Source organism: Artibeus jamaicensis, unplaced genomic scaffold (genome assembly GCF_021234435.1).
Source record: "Artibeus jamaicensis isolate MK-2021 breed Jamaican fruit bat unplaced genomic scaffold, CSHL_Jam_final contig_475, whole genome shotgun sequence".
Taxonomy (NCBI): domain Eukaryota; kingdom Metazoa; phylum Chordata; class Mammalia; order Chiroptera; family Phyllostomidae; genus Artibeus; species Artibeus jamaicensis.
Genome location: NW_026521852.1, coordinates 1,634,554 through 1,650,161, shown reverse-complemented (window position 1 = coordinate 1,650,161; position 15,608 = coordinate 1,634,554).

Sequence of the window (15,608 nt, the reverse complement as noted above, 5' to 3'; positions counted from 1 at the left end):
CAGCGAAGACCATGACCCTAAAAAAAGCACACCTGGAGAACTGATGAATATTCCACTGAAACCCTCCTCTGAGACCTCCCCTAAGATTCTCACCTACAAGAGAGAGAGAAAATCCTCAAGAAAAAGGACCCACTGCACACTCTCCCTCTGTGGAGCAGCCTGTGCCATTTCCTTTCCCTTCTTCTCCCCTCACTTCTTTCTTCACAGGCACATGTCTCCTATCCTCTAAGGCAATGGGCTGCTGGCAGCTGGTCCCAGCTGATCCTCTGAACTTGTCCTCAAGGCCCCCTTTTCTCTGACTTCCCAGTGAACTAAAGCAGCCCGGCATAGGCTCTCCCGTTGCTTCTTCTTTGCTTAGTCCTCCCTTGTTTTACTGTCCCCAGCTTTCATAAATGGATCCTCTTAGTCACCTGTTGTGAAATCTTTCCTATATGAAGCCAAGCACCCACATGCTATAGCTGGCCATCGGCAGACCACTCCAGGCCAGGCCCCTGTCTGGTTGCACAAGCACTCAGCAACTGAGGGCTCTGAGGGATGGAGGCATTGCGGACTGTAAGTAGGACTCTCACCAGGACCCCTGTAGACAATCATGGACCAATTAGAAAGGACCCTCCTTCAAGAAAAATAAATTCCGTTCATATATCATTGCACAATTGGAATAACAACGGTGGCAGCATGTATTCCCTACGCATTCCCCCTTCCAGGTTGGAAGACAGGTTGGGGGTGAGACTTGGGTCACTTTGAAAGCAAAAAGTGAGGAAATGAAGAAACTGCACAGGATACGTGGTCTGGGACAAGGCAATCTTGTGCAAGTATGTGTGCCAGTGACCTTGGACAGCTGTGTGTGCTGCTGCCCAGGGCTTGGTCAAGAGCACCAGTCTCTGAGCTCAGTATCTTCATAGTCAAGTATAGCCTCTCGTACCAGTTTGATCACATTTGCAATGTGAACAGCATCTCCTCAGTGGGGTGTGCCTGAATAGTGCACAACCCCCAGAAATGTGCATGGTGACCCTACCTCCAGAGGCTATCTTAGAGTTGAATGGTCCCTGTGCAGGTGGTAGAAAGGGTTAATGCCTGGCTAACCTCCCATCCCAACTCCTCTGGGAGCTGCACAGCATTTAGGTTGATTGATTGGTGGGTTGGTCACATAAACTTTGAAGTCAGATTCCCTCCAAGTTAATATCCCAGCCCTACTTTTTACTGAGAAAGTAATATGGGCAAGATTACTTACTATCTTAAAAACTTGTTTTCCTAACCTATAAAATGAGAGATAATAACCCGTACCTCATAAAGTTATTATGTGCATTAAGTGTGATAATTCCATGTAACTTAAAGTGAGTTGTGAATTATCAGGAAACGGTAGATGATAACAGTAACAGCTTAGCTTTCAGCAACAGGGAGAGAGTATCTCATAATGATCGAACCCTCAAAAACAAGTCCCTTTGAAGGTTTTCATCTATTCAGAAGTTTGCTACTTTCTTACATTTCCTTTTTCTTTCTTTTTTTACCACTTTATCGTTTTGGTATTTGAAAGATTAAAAAGAATTCAATTTGGGACATGTCTGAATTGATTTTTGTCATTTAAAAAATAAATATCTAGTTTTTATTTTACAAACAATGCAGTCATTTTACATCTTTAAGGGTGTCTTTTCTATTTTATTTGCTTTTGGACCCTTTGAAGACTTTTTGATTACTGAAGACATAAATTAAAGTCCAATTAGTTGCAAAGCACTGGCCCTGTGTTCAGAGTACAGTCCTAGAGCCCAGATGGTCCTCTCTCTGGAGTTTTATGGGAGAAGCACGCTGTACTGGCTCCTGCTCTGGGGAGTGAAGCTGAATTCTCTTGCCCAGCACAAAGCCATGAGTGGCCTCTTTACACAGGTTCATGACACTGTGATCTGCTGATTTCAGGTCACAGACTCCAGGAAAAGGCTAAATAATACTTAGACCAAATGTCAGATTTCCAAAGAGTTTTATCCATTCCCAGTCACCCATCCCAGTTTAACAGGGCTAAAATCCTTTTAGCAAAGAAACTGTTTTATTTGCTAAATAGACACACAAAAGTAAAAATCAGCAAGCAGAAAACTAACCAGTGCAAGGAAAGCCATTTGTGCAATAAAACAATCCATATTGATCTCTTCCCTTTCCAAAACATGTTTTCTAATGAATAATTAAGAGCAATGTACAGAGATTTTTTTATGCACCCATATAATCATGGCTTTCATTCCTCCTTATGCAGTATCGAGGTTTTCTGCTTACTCGGCCCACGCATGTGAGACTTTTTTTTTATTCCTGTTATTTGTGGTGTAAATAGTCCTCCTTTCCCTTCCTCACCAAAGTTTGGGTCAGAATATTGAATGCTGAAGAAAACATTGCTTAAAAACACTTGGATTACTACAAGCCCCACAAATTCTTCATCATTTACTTAAAAGCTCATAGAAGACTAATTGTGAGAATTGTCACTCCTGCAAATGATAACAGAAAGAAGTATTTGTATAGTACCAATAACCATTTTATAATAGTCCTCCCCCCTCATCTGTGACTTCACTTTCCAAGGTTCGGTTACCTACAGTCAACTGTGGTCTGAAAATATTAAGTGGAAAAATACCGGAAATAAACAATATATACATTTTACATTGTGCACCATTCTGAGCAGTGCCATGAAATCTTGTGCAGCCTTGATCTATCCAGGTGGGTCATAAACTATCCCTTTGTCTGGTGTCCCCATGCTGTACACACTCCCCACATCAGTCACTTAGGAGCTGCCATCTTTGTTATTAGCTTGACTGTCAAGGTATCACAGTGCTTGTGTTCCAGTGACCCTTATAGTAGCCTAGTACTAAGTCACAGTGCCTAGGTCATTCAGCTCACTCTATCTTATCACGCAGGTATTGCATCATCTCACACTGTGACACAATGAAGAAGGGTGAGTACAGTACACTAACAGATTTTGAGGGAGAGAGAGAGAAAGCAATACAGACCACATTTACATAACTCTTATTATAGTATATCATTATAATTGTTCTATTATTGGTTATTGTTAATCTCTTGCTGTGCCTAATATATAAATTTTGCTTTACTGCAATTATGAATGTAAAGCAAAATACATTTTGTATAGAGAGAGTTTTATACTCTGCATGGTTTCAGGCATCTACTGGGGGTCTGGGAGTGTCTTCCCTATGCATAACAGAAGATTTCTGTGTAATGACATTTAGCAGGTTTTACAAACCTCCACCATCATGTGGCTGAGAGCAAAGACTGCCATCCAGCAACATTAAGCCCCTCTGCACACTGAAGCCATTCCATAGACCATCAGGAGAGTGCTGAGATGGTTTATGTTCATGTGCACACTGCTAGTAAAAGCACAGAGTAAAGAATTCCAAGAGATCATTTCCTAGAACACAGGAATATATTGTCTAAGACCTCAGCTGTAACTCATCTCAATGTGATGGTATCATTACTGTAGAAACTGACCAATAGTTCTTAGCATAAACTCTGGAGAGATTTGAGTCTTGGGACTGAACTGAATACATTTCTCACTGATTGAGATTATCTCGTTACCATGCTGTTCAGAGTAGACATTATCTTCTGACAATAAATCATTGACTGTTGTAGGATGGAAGGGCCAAATAATTAATTTGCCACCAGGAAGGCAGTTGGCCTCCCTGCGGAATGATAATAGGCGAGGAACCTGGCATTCCTCTTTGCTGACAAGTTGGATATTCATTAGCAACACCTATAAACTCAGCCTTGGTTAGTGAGAGCCTTTGCTTTTGGGAGTCCGTGCATAGCCCCATCCCTCCAGCTGTGGCTACTTCCCTCAGTGTCCATTGTGCCAGCACCACAGTGGCCAATGCCTAAAGTTGGCTGATGTCAGATGGCCAAGTCATTGTGGCCGCTTGGTAGCTGAATGTCTCTTCCATGGTGTATACTCTCTAGTGGGCATTCACATGCAATACAAAGAGCTTCACACTTGCTGCCACTCACTCCTGTGTCCAGCCATGGGTCTCTAACCAACATTTCAATCTTTTTCCATCCAGGCCTCTATATGATGAAATCAGGCCATTTTTCCTTTCACACCAAGTAGATGAGCAGGTATACTGTCCAGAGTTCTACCTGTTGGAAGTCCTTTGCTTTGCCACTGTGTTTCAAGGTCACTCCCTGTAATACATCTACTGTTCACTTTCAACTTTAACCCACATATTAGACCAACTCATCTATGAACAAAGCTTGGATTTTGCCCTCCTGTCATGTGGTTATAGGAGGTGCCTACATGGCCCATGTGAGCTTAGGGGTACTGACGCAGCAATGGTGGTCAGCATGAGGGGCTGGCTGCTTCTTTATGTAGCTTGCTTGTGCCCTCAAGTCCTTCCCGCACTCGATCTCAGCTGTACCACTTCCAATTTATGACTAATGGCTACTGAACTACCTGATCTTATGACTCAGTGGGCGTAATAGTTCTCAGCTCCTGATGGATAGTTCTAGATGCCTACTCATCTGGTGTCCTGTGTTCAGGTATTACATCACTACCAGAGCTTAGTATCATGCCAGGAGTTGTTTCTCAAAAGACACATGACTCTCCCTTGCAGAAGGCATGGCCTTGCCAAAGAACCACGGGGTACTACGTGACTAGGCTGCAATTCCCCCACTGGGGTTTGCCATAAGTGCCACACAGCATCTGTGCCCAACACCCATACCTGTAACATGAAGTGGCAGGGCTGCATATGTCTCAGCCTGGACCTGCTGCAGAGCTCTGGGCCCCACTCAAAGGTAGAAGTGTTCTGTGCCACTGGGTGTGTAGGCCAGAGCAGTATTTCCAGGTGTAAAAAAATGCCTTCTCCAGAACCAAGGAAGCCTATCAGATACACTGTGGTGGGAGGTGTGGAGGGAGCTGTGGTGTCTTTGACTTGGGATGAGATTTCCTGGTGGACCCTTATCACTGGGTCCCTAAAAATAAATATGGCTGATGTGGCATCCCCTGTATCTTGGTAAGGATTACCTCCCATCCTTTGAAGCATGAGTATATTGCTAAGTTCTCCAACATGCTAGCCATGTCTTGCTAACAGAGACTGATTAGCATAATATCATAAATAATGGATCAATGTGACATTCTTCAGGATGTCCAGATGGTCCAGATCTCTTTGGACTATATTAGGACAGAAGGCAGGGGAGTTAACATAGCCTTGGGACAAAACTGTAAAGATACGTTGTTATTCACCCATATAAATACAAATGATCTCTAATCTTCTCTGAAGGGAATAGTGAAGATTGCCTTCACCAAACCAAGGCTGCATGCTCTGTGCTGGAAGCCAAGTCCATCTGCTCTGTGGTAGCCCCGCCCCTCCCCTCCCCTATCTGCAGAGGATACACTCCTAGGCCCCCAGTGGATGCCTGAAACCATGGATAGTACCAAACACTGAGTTTGTCTGTATGCATACATAACTGTGATAACATTTCTTTATCAATTAGGAAAAGTAAGAGATTAACAACAATAAGAAAAAATAACAGAACAATTGTAAGTGTAATAAGAGTTATGTGAATGTAGTCTCTCTCTCTCAAAATATCTGATTGTACTGTACTCACCTTTTTACTCAACGGAAGTACTTTGTGTTGTTTCTCCTTAGCAAAAACAAATGGCCACTATCACTACTCTTGTACTTTGGGGTCTTTGTGAAGTAAAATAAGAGTTACTTGAACACAAGCACTGTGATACTATGACAGTCCATCTGATAATTCACCAGCTACTGAAGACTGTCTACAGTACTGAGACTCTGGACAAGGGGATGATGCACCTTCTGGTGGGATGGAGCAGGATGGCGTGAAATTTCCTCATATTATTCAGAGTGATGCATGATTCAAAATGTGTGAATTGTTTATTTCTAGAATTTTCCATTTAGTATTTTTGAATTGAGCTTGACTTTGGGTAACCTTAATTGTGGAAATTGAGACCGAGGAAGGGGGGGGGGTAAGGCTGTAGTGGATAAAGAGATACAGTGGCTGGAATGGGGGCTAACATTTCATGGAGTTTGCAGTCACTTGTCATCCTCCATGGTGTCCTAGGTTTCTGTAGGGACCAACTATTGAACTGAATGGAGATATTATGGAAGCTACCACTTTGCATCCTTTATATCCTTAAGGGTGGCTCTGTTACCCACAGTTGTCCCACCATGAGACATTGCTTTGTAGGTATTATCTTGGCTGGGGTGAGGCCTTTTCAGTTGCTTCTTTGTAGCCTTCCCTGTTATGATAGCTCTTACCCCACAAGCCTAAGACCCAGTAATCCAACTCACAAGCATGTCAGCCACACCTGTACATTCAGAAACTAGAGAAATTACCACTGAGAGTATCTGCAAACCCACTGGGCATGCTGTGAGCCAGACCTTGGTTGGAACCTTATTACCTGGCCCTGCATGTCCCATTAGCTTGAAGAAGGGACTGTGATTATATTCTGGTTCTCCTGGGTATCATGTCAGCTTGGACTCTGTGTCCAACAGTTCTCAGAATGTTTGGGGATTCCTTATCAGGTCAGTTCCAACAATTATCAAAATGTTTTGGAATTCCTTTCCCCAAAATACAGCTACACAAATAAATGACTGTGGGTCCCCTTCAGGGGGATTTCCGGAGTCGTCCCTGTCTGTGTTTGCTGTGGTGTTGCAGGCTGTTTTCTCCTGGGGACTGGCTGAGTGTGAGTCTGAAGATTGGCTCAGGCCCAGAAAACAAGCCAGGGATCATGGCACTTTACTGGGGCTACTGCTTTTCAACTCCTTGTCATCCATTCTTAACTTCTAATGGCATAAGCTAGGAAACACTCAGTTGGCTGTTCATTTTGCCTCTAAGGACACTGTATTTTTAATTGTCTCCAAAACTCTCTGTGGGTCAGGCCCCTTTTGGCTGCGCCTCCCACCCTGTTGTTCATCGTGAAAACTGTATCCACTGGGCCTCTGTGGTTCTGGGCCTGTCATCACCACTGCTGTCACTGAGCAAAACCTCCACCCACCTAACCTACCACCAGCCCTGGCTCACAGAGGAGAGCCCTGGTTGATCTCGGTGAAACTGATATCCTTTCTAGCTCATTTCTTTTTTTGTTTAAGAGTTTATTTATTTATTTTTAGAGAGAGGGTAAGGGAGGGAGAAAGGAAGGGAGAGAAACATCAGTGTGTGGTTGACTCTTGAACACCCCCTCCTGGGGACCTAGATGACAACCCAGGCATGTGCCCTGTGTGGGGATCCAGTGACCTTTTGGCTCACAGCTGGCACTCTATCCATTGAGCTATACCAGTGGAGAGCTCATTTCTTTTAACTTCTCTGAGTGGTGGATTTCCTGGGACTTTTCCATGGAACAGAGTCATCTGGCAGGTCTTCCAGCCTTATGGTAGGTGTATCCAACCACACTAGCATGCCCACTTCCCTGAGCCTTTCCATTTCTTCTTCACTGCCTGCTGGGGCAATGCTAGCACTTCAACCTCACCTTTTCCCATATTTCTTGGAGCCATTGGAACAGCAAAGTCATCTCCTAGCATCATTGCTAGGGTGTTAAATCTTGTATCCTTGGGGAGTGCTCCCAAATCAATAAACTCCTCCCTGCCCTATCTTACATTTTAGCCCCCTTGGTCCAGCACCTTCTGATCCCAGAACCAGCACTTCTGCCTTCAGCTGGTGCACGTTGGCCAGGACTGTGCTTGCTGGAGGTCTGTTATCATTCCTCCACCAGGCCCAGCATTTCCCAGTTGGGTTATGTTGTGACTTTGACTGGTTATTCGCCTCATTACTAAGAGGGGAGGTCTCTGCAATGTCTTCAAGCAAGGTGGGGGTGGGAGTTCAGGGAGCAGAGACAGTAGTGCTAGCTCTTGAAAGAGAGAGGTCAGCCAGTTCTGCACGTCAGAGTTTTGAAGAATCTGAAAGATAAAAAAACAATTTGGGCAGGGTTCATCCACCCCAATGACCCATCCTAAGTTCTGGGGTTCCATTTACTCCCAGAAGGTCTCCACTTTCTTTGGATCTAAGCCTTTCTATGTGTGTGACATTGGGCCACTTCAGCTTTCCTTCACAGAAAGACTGCTGTGTGCCTCACCCCACCTGCCTGAAATCCCACAGGAGGTGAAAACAAGGGGCTCTCAAGGACCATCTTCCCACCCAATACTGAAACAAGCAAATGTATTCAGGGTCCAGGTTTGCTACAGTGTGACAGACTTCATAACCATGGGAATTTTACTCTGATTTAAGTTCTAAATAAAGCCTGTTTGTTCATTCTATCTCTTTAAAGACCTACAATGACAAAATTACTTAATTTTGGAAGGTGACTTATCTTCAGAGATCATTCCCCTTAATCCTTCATTCACCACCCCTCGCCCTTTTATGCCTTGTACATGAAGATGCCCAAGGAAACAATGAAGCTTCACTGGGTGTTTCAGTTTCTAGGGTAATTTTTTTTCCTAACAGTTCAATTTATGAAGCTGGGGTTTATCTCAAAGGACAGACAGGAATGGAATCCTGCAGCCCCATGACTTAGCATAAACAGAATGGACACTTTTCTCTCTCAGAGACCTGGATGGACCTTCCTTCCTCCCTAACAGCTCCTGGCACCCAGTGATCCTGGCACAGTGCTGGATGCACAAGGAGAGGCTGGCAGGGTAAAGACTCAAAGGTACTGTGCTCAGTAGATGTTCTACCTAATTGTGGAAGAAACATAAAAACTCAAATGTCAACACAAACTTACAAATTCCAAAAAAGAAGACCTCAAAGGGGTGAGAAAGTTCAATGGGAAGAAGTTGGGAAAAGATTCCCATAGAATCATACATTATCATAAAACCATGAAGTGTGTGGGATCTTAGAAGTGACCTGATTCAATCCCTACTTGACACACAGTATGTTTGAAGACTTCTTTAAAAAGCAAACATTTCACCACAATTTGATTACCTGCAGTGAAAGAGAATTCACACAAAGCCAATTCCATTTTCCAATATTTCTAATTTCCAGGAAATGTTATTGCAACAAATCTAACCACTTCTAGTTTTTACTTATTGGTGATGCTTATTATACCTTCTGGAAAGAGAAATGTTAGATTAAGTACACTGTATTTTTCTCAGTGGTCTTTGAATTAGTCCACTAGAGTCTTCTGTTTGCTCTCCTCAATAGTTCCCATTCCTTTGGTAAAATCGTAGACTATTACTGATGCAAATATGAATCCTTTATTTTCTGCCAGTCCACATGCCTGCCATGATCTCATTTAAGCATTGCAATGACTCACTAAGCCCATGTTATTATGCCCACTATATGTAGATAAGGATCTTGGAGCTGCAAGGAAGTTTGCCCTCCTTCCCCACTATCTAAGTTGCTCCCTTGTAGATGATGTATTGGAGAGCAAACATTTGGAAAAATACAAATGGATCAGGAAACTGTGATGATAATCAAAGATGATGATGAGGTTGCGATGGTAGTGAGGAGTAGCACAAGGTCAGGTTGATGTCCAGTGTGTGGGGGGATGTATGCAGGTAAGTGGAAAGAAGGTGTGAGAAGAAATAGAAGGATTAATTTAATGAGTCCTCATGTATTTCTCAAGAATACATATACCAGCTGGATGCTGAATGTAGTGAACAAAACAGGTATGCCCACCCTTTCATGGCACTTATAGCCTGGTGGGGGGGGAACATTAAGCTAACTGGTATATAATCACATATGTTAATTATTAGGAAGGAAAAGAATAGGTCTAAGAAAGTGATCCAGGACAAGTTGAAATAGCAGAGTGTGCTGACAACACTTAAGCTAGGTTGCCAGGCTGATGAGTGAGAAGCTCATCTCCTTGTTCAAAGTGATATACTCCAAGTTCAAGTTCAGCCACCTGCTTGGCTCTTGCCAGCTGCCTCTGCTGACTAGATGGACTGGGAGAACCTGTATAGGAGTTTTGGATGGTCTCAGTTGTGAAGCGCCCTCTAGTGTTAAGGAAAAAGAGATAATACCCTGAAAGAGGTAGTCAGGGGAGAAAGACTCTAAGGGGGGCCCGAGGGGGGGTTGTTTTGGAGAAAAGGCCAAGGAGAAGCCCCAGGGACCTGTGCTGATGGGCTTGGGTAAGGTTCAAGTGAGTGCCCCCTCAGTGCCCCAGAATGCATACCTGCACCCAGCCAGTAAAATGCATAATGAGGTAGGAACTATTGCACTGCTTGCCTGTTCTACGCATTTACTCTTCACTAAAACCATATGAGAAGGTACTAATAGAACCCATTTTACAGGTATGGAAACTGAAGCACAGAGGTTAACTGATTTTCCCAAGGTCACACAGCTTGTAAGTGGCATAGAAAAGAGTCGCTAGTCAGTGTTCTCCTCCGAGTGCCTGTCTGATCCCAGCACAGGTTCTGGAGACTTCAGATGTGCTTGGCTGGGTGTCTCTTTCAACATTTGCCTGGGGGCTGCTAGAGAAACCCAAACAAAGGTTCTGGGTTAAGCTACTTATTGCTGGGCTGAGGCAGTAGGCAAACCCTGAAATCTAAATAGCTTAACACAGAAAACTTTATTTCTCAAGGGACATCCCATGTGGATGGACAGGAGCTCTGCCCCAAGGAGGGCCACCTCAGAGGAACCAAGCTCTCTCTATTTCGTGGCACTGCCCTCCCGACACATGGCCTCCAAGTCTGCTGAGTCAAGGAAAACAGGGACAGAGGAGGCACACTGGCTTTCATTTCTTCACCCCAGAAGTGCCACAGCAAACATGCTTGGCTTGACTGAGTCAGGTGGCCCCATCCTAACTGCAAAAGAGAGTGGGGGGAATGTGGAGAAACATCAGGAGAGTGCTGGCCCTGCCATGCAATGGGACTGTCCCTGAGCTCAGCCTCAGAGCCAAGGAAAAGCAAAGGAGCAGGAGCAGCAGCTCATTTCTCCTCAGAGGAAGATGATACCCATCAGACTGCAGGGGAACACAGCCCACCCTTGCCTGGGACCACCTGTTTGCAGGGTGCACACTCTGCCCTGCCCCAGGGCTTAGAGGCCCCCTTCTGTGCCATGGTCCAACTGGCAGTAGGGAGAAAGTGGGACAGCTGGGAAGAGGGTCACCTCACAGACCTGTGAGAAGTTGCTCCCAATCTGGGAATGCTGAGGAAAGATTTCTGTTTTAGCTTTTGGATGTATGGGGAGACAGTGACTAGAAATTGCTGTAGAGCTTGAGCCCCTGAAAATCCAGCCTGGAAGCCTAATTCGAAGGAAATTCGTTGTCCTCCTGTCCACATTCGTTGCCGTCCTGTGATTCTGCTTCCTGTTCTTCATGCTCATGCCTTTTCCTCAAGTATGGGTGTGATCTGTAACTTCTTTTACCCACTGACTATGGCAAAGATGATGAGCAGTCCCTTCTGTGATTAAGATGCAAAAGATTGTCACACCATCATTCCACGGGCCTCTGTCCCTGGCTATCTTTGCTGAAGCCAGTGGCCGAGATGTGACCTGCTCTATGGAGAAGACCACATAGCAAGAAAATGAGGCTCCGAGTCCAGCACCCTACGAATAGTCGTGTGAACTTGGAAGGGATCCTTCCCCCTCTGCACTCTCTGGGGAGAACCCAGCCTTGGCTGACACCTTGACTTCAGCCGGTGGAGAACTCAGCTAAGCTGTACTGGGATTCTGGACCCAAAGAAATCTTGAGATTATAAATGTGGGCTGTTTTAATCTGCTAAGCTCATGATAGTCTTGTTATGTGGCAACAGATAGTAAATACGTTGGAACCAGTAACAGTGTTGGAGGGAGGGCATCCATTTCCCGGCTGCTGGGAAGTCCCACAGACTGGGTGGCTGAAAACAATAGAAATTACTCTCTTGCAGTGCTGGAGTCTAGAAGTCCAAAATCAAGGTGTGGGCAGCGCCACGATCCCTCCAGAGCCTATAGGGAGGATCCATCCTTGCCTCTCAGCTCCCCGGGGCATTCCAGGGCCTGTGGTACCATCACTGCGATCTATACCTCTTCTCTTCTTACATGAGCACCAGTCGTAATGGGTTAAAGATCCACTGGACTCTGCATGGCCTCATGTTAACTAATTACATCTTTTTTAAAAAATAAATATTTATTTATTTTTAGAGAGAAGGAAGGGAGGGAGAAAGAGAGGGAGAGAAACATCAATGTGTGGTTGCCTCTCACATGGTCCCCACTGGGGACCTGGCCCACACAACCCAGGCATGTGCCCTGACTGGGAATTGAACCGGCAACCCCTTAGTTCACAGCCCACGCTCAATCCACTGAGCTACACCAGCCAGGGCCTAATTAAATCTTTAATGACCCTGTTTTTCATAAAGCCATTCTGAAGTGCTGGATGTTAGAACTTTAGCCTATGTTTTGGGGGACAGAATTCAACCCAGTAACAGGAAGAAAAAATAAAAGGGCTGACAAAATATCATATGGAAGCATACACCTTCTTGGTGGGTCAGTTGGCCATAGCTAACTACACCTTCAATGCAAGGAATAGTGCAGGTGAGCATCTCGAAAGCTGCTGGGGCACTGGACCCATCCCTGGGTGCCACATAGAAAGTGCCCGGACCACGTCTCATTTTACACGCCAACACAGGCCCCACCCCGAGGGAGGACAGCTTCTCTCACAGCTGTCAGGAACGGTTGTGCCATCTGCCCCGTGGCAGGGGATGGACTGGGTGAGCCCTTACAAATTCTCCCATTCTAATTCCTCGCTTTCTAAGGTCCCCTTGGAATGGTGCTTTATTTCCGCCCTGTCCTAGGTTAGTGAAGGGGCCCCTTTCTCTGTCATAGATACTGGAACTGCTCACAAACCGCGGTACTTTTTTTAAAAAAAGATTTTATTTATTTATTTTTAGACAGAGGGGAAGGGAGGGAGAAAGAGAGGGAGAGAAACACCAATGTGTGGTTGCCTCACGTGCCCCCTACTGGGGACCTGGCCTGCAACCCAGGAATGTGCCCCGACTGGGAATCAAACCAGGACACTTTTGTTCGCAGGCTGGTGTTCTGTCCCCTGAGCCACACCAACCAGGGATGCAGTACTTTTTCAACTGCGGGCAGATGCCACCACCTTGTGTCAGAAAGATGCCATGGCTTGGGTGACCGTATAATTTACCACTCAGATTAGGGACACTTTTGAAAGTGAAAGTGGGCACTTTTCATCATTGTGTTGGGACAGCAGATGTAAGTCAGGACTACCCCAGACAAACAAGGGCATATGGGATACGAGAGAACAAGAGGACGTGCAGGGCTTTCTCGGAGGCAAATCTGGCAGATTTCCAGACTGGCCCACTCCCCACATCTACCCCCTGCGGGAAGCTTTCTGTTCTACCCACCGCAGCAGGAGGCTAGCAACACTGCAGAAAGTTCCGAGTTCTTCTAACACAGGTATAAAGAAATCCCAACTCTGCCTGTTAAAAGGGGGAAAAGGAGATCTCTTTCTGCATTGCCTTAGACGCAACATGCCCCAAACAAATTTAAAGTTTTGTTCTCACTGATACATTTTAAGTTAATAAAGAAACAAAAATCCCAGAAAGGGCCTCTTGTGTATGTGCGTGTGCACATGCATTAGTAGTTTCTAAATTTATATTACTTAGAAATATAAAAGTAAATTTTTGTTGGATCATTGCATTTTTCTTTCTGGGTGCTAACTTCTGTTCATAGCAGGGAGGAGGTGACATTGGCAAGACATTGGACCTGATGATTAATAGCGACAACCTGTCACTCTCAGACTTCTTTTAGGTAAGGCAGTAAATCCAAAGCTCACAGTCCTGGCAGCTTGAAGGTGTCTCTTCTACGTCTTTGCAGGATGGGGCCTGGAGTCTGTGCTCTGGCTCACACACCCCCTGATCCTCTGTAGCCTCTGCTGAGACATGGCCTTGCTCTGACCATGAAGGTCAGAGCTGGTTCATGCTCACCACAGCGGCATCTGCCACCCACACCTTAGGTCATGCCACTGTCTCTGGTGACAAGAGGGCCACACTCTGAGCTTTCTTACTCAAAACCCAGGTCTCTTCTGGTCTCAGGGATTCTGCTACCTCCTGGGTGCCAGAAAACTACAGGCTGCTTCCTCCCCAACATGCTGTGGTGTGTGGCCCCTCAGAAGCTGCTTTCGTGGTACTAAGTGGAAGTACCTCTGCCACACCTGTCACTTCTGCAGACTCTTTTCAGGAAAATGATTTGGGTCTTACCCATGAGGTCCTGGGAGTGGGTGGGTGGGTGGGGAAGTTACACACATCTTCCTTCTGCGGCCCTGCTCCAGCTCAGTGTACTTGATTGAGTTTCTGAGGTGAGAAAAACTGGTTCTGGCTACTTATTTACTTCTGAATGTCTTGGTCTTTGACCTGCACCTCCACTTTTGAAATTTAAAACCTATTATTTGATCATTTTATTGTTTGGTTCTGCTGTAACAATCCTCAAGATACACCCTAAGATCTAAAATACAATAGCACAAACCACAATAAAAATTTAAAATCATTGGTTAATGTATCAAAAAGCCCACTACAAAATGCTAAAACAAGCAAACAAAATCCCAAAATTGCTCACATGACTTTATTATAACTATTAACATTATCTGTACATGTCTAAAAAACTATAAGGAAATACGAAGTGAACTGATGTGCTGGTGAGGAGACAAAATGGGTGACTAAAAATACTACATTTCCTTTATATTCATTACATGTAAATACCACCCATGTCATTTGTAAAAAAATTAATTTATTTTGACCTCTGATAATACAGAGCCTTCCCAGTTCCTATATTTCCCACCTGGTCTCCTGTCAATCTTGATATGGCTTCCTCACTCCAGTGAAGCCGGTCAACCTGCTCAGGCCAGCTTCCAGCCTTTGCTTAGCCCAGTGGTTCTCAAGCTTTAGCTGCATCAGAATCACCTGGAAGGCTGGGCTTCACCCACAGAGTTTCTGATTCTTAGGTCAGGGGCGGGGCCTGAGAACTTGCATTTCTAACAAGTTCCCAGGCGATGTTGATGTTTCTGGTCGAAGGACCCCACTGAGAACCACTGACTTATTCATACCTCTCACCTGAATTGTCTTTTTCCCCCTTTTCCCTTCCTCCCTTCCTTCCTTTTTTCCACAAACACTTACTGAGAACGGAATGGGCATGAGGCACTCCTAAAGGAGATTTTTGGCTACAGCCAATTTATTTACCCACATATTTCACCTACCTTTTCTCAACAGATTCTCAGAACCCTGATTGTTTACTCTGTACTACTGCTACCACTTATATAATCCATCCAGGACATCAAAATAATTCTACATTATTTTGAATTTATTACTGCATACTGCTACAATTATTTCATACATTTTTTTTCTCTCCTTAACCAGCCCTTTTAAGCTCAAACAGGATGCCCTCTCTCCCCTCCTTCCTGGGCACTGACCCAGTGTCTGCTGCTGGGGCCCCTGATGGGTAGACATGCCATCTATTAATAGCGCACTGGCTGCAGAAACCTGTCTGAGCCAGCGCTCACCCCACCCGTCCTTGTCCTGACACGAAATTTCTCCCTCCCTGTTCTGGTGGGCCCATTTTCAGTGTGTCTGCCCCATCTTCTAGGCAGAGAGCCCTGGGACAACTCCCAGCAGGCTCTGCTCACATCAAAACCAAGGCCCAAAGACAGCTGTGCTGAAGAGATAGAACAAACCGTTTGCTAT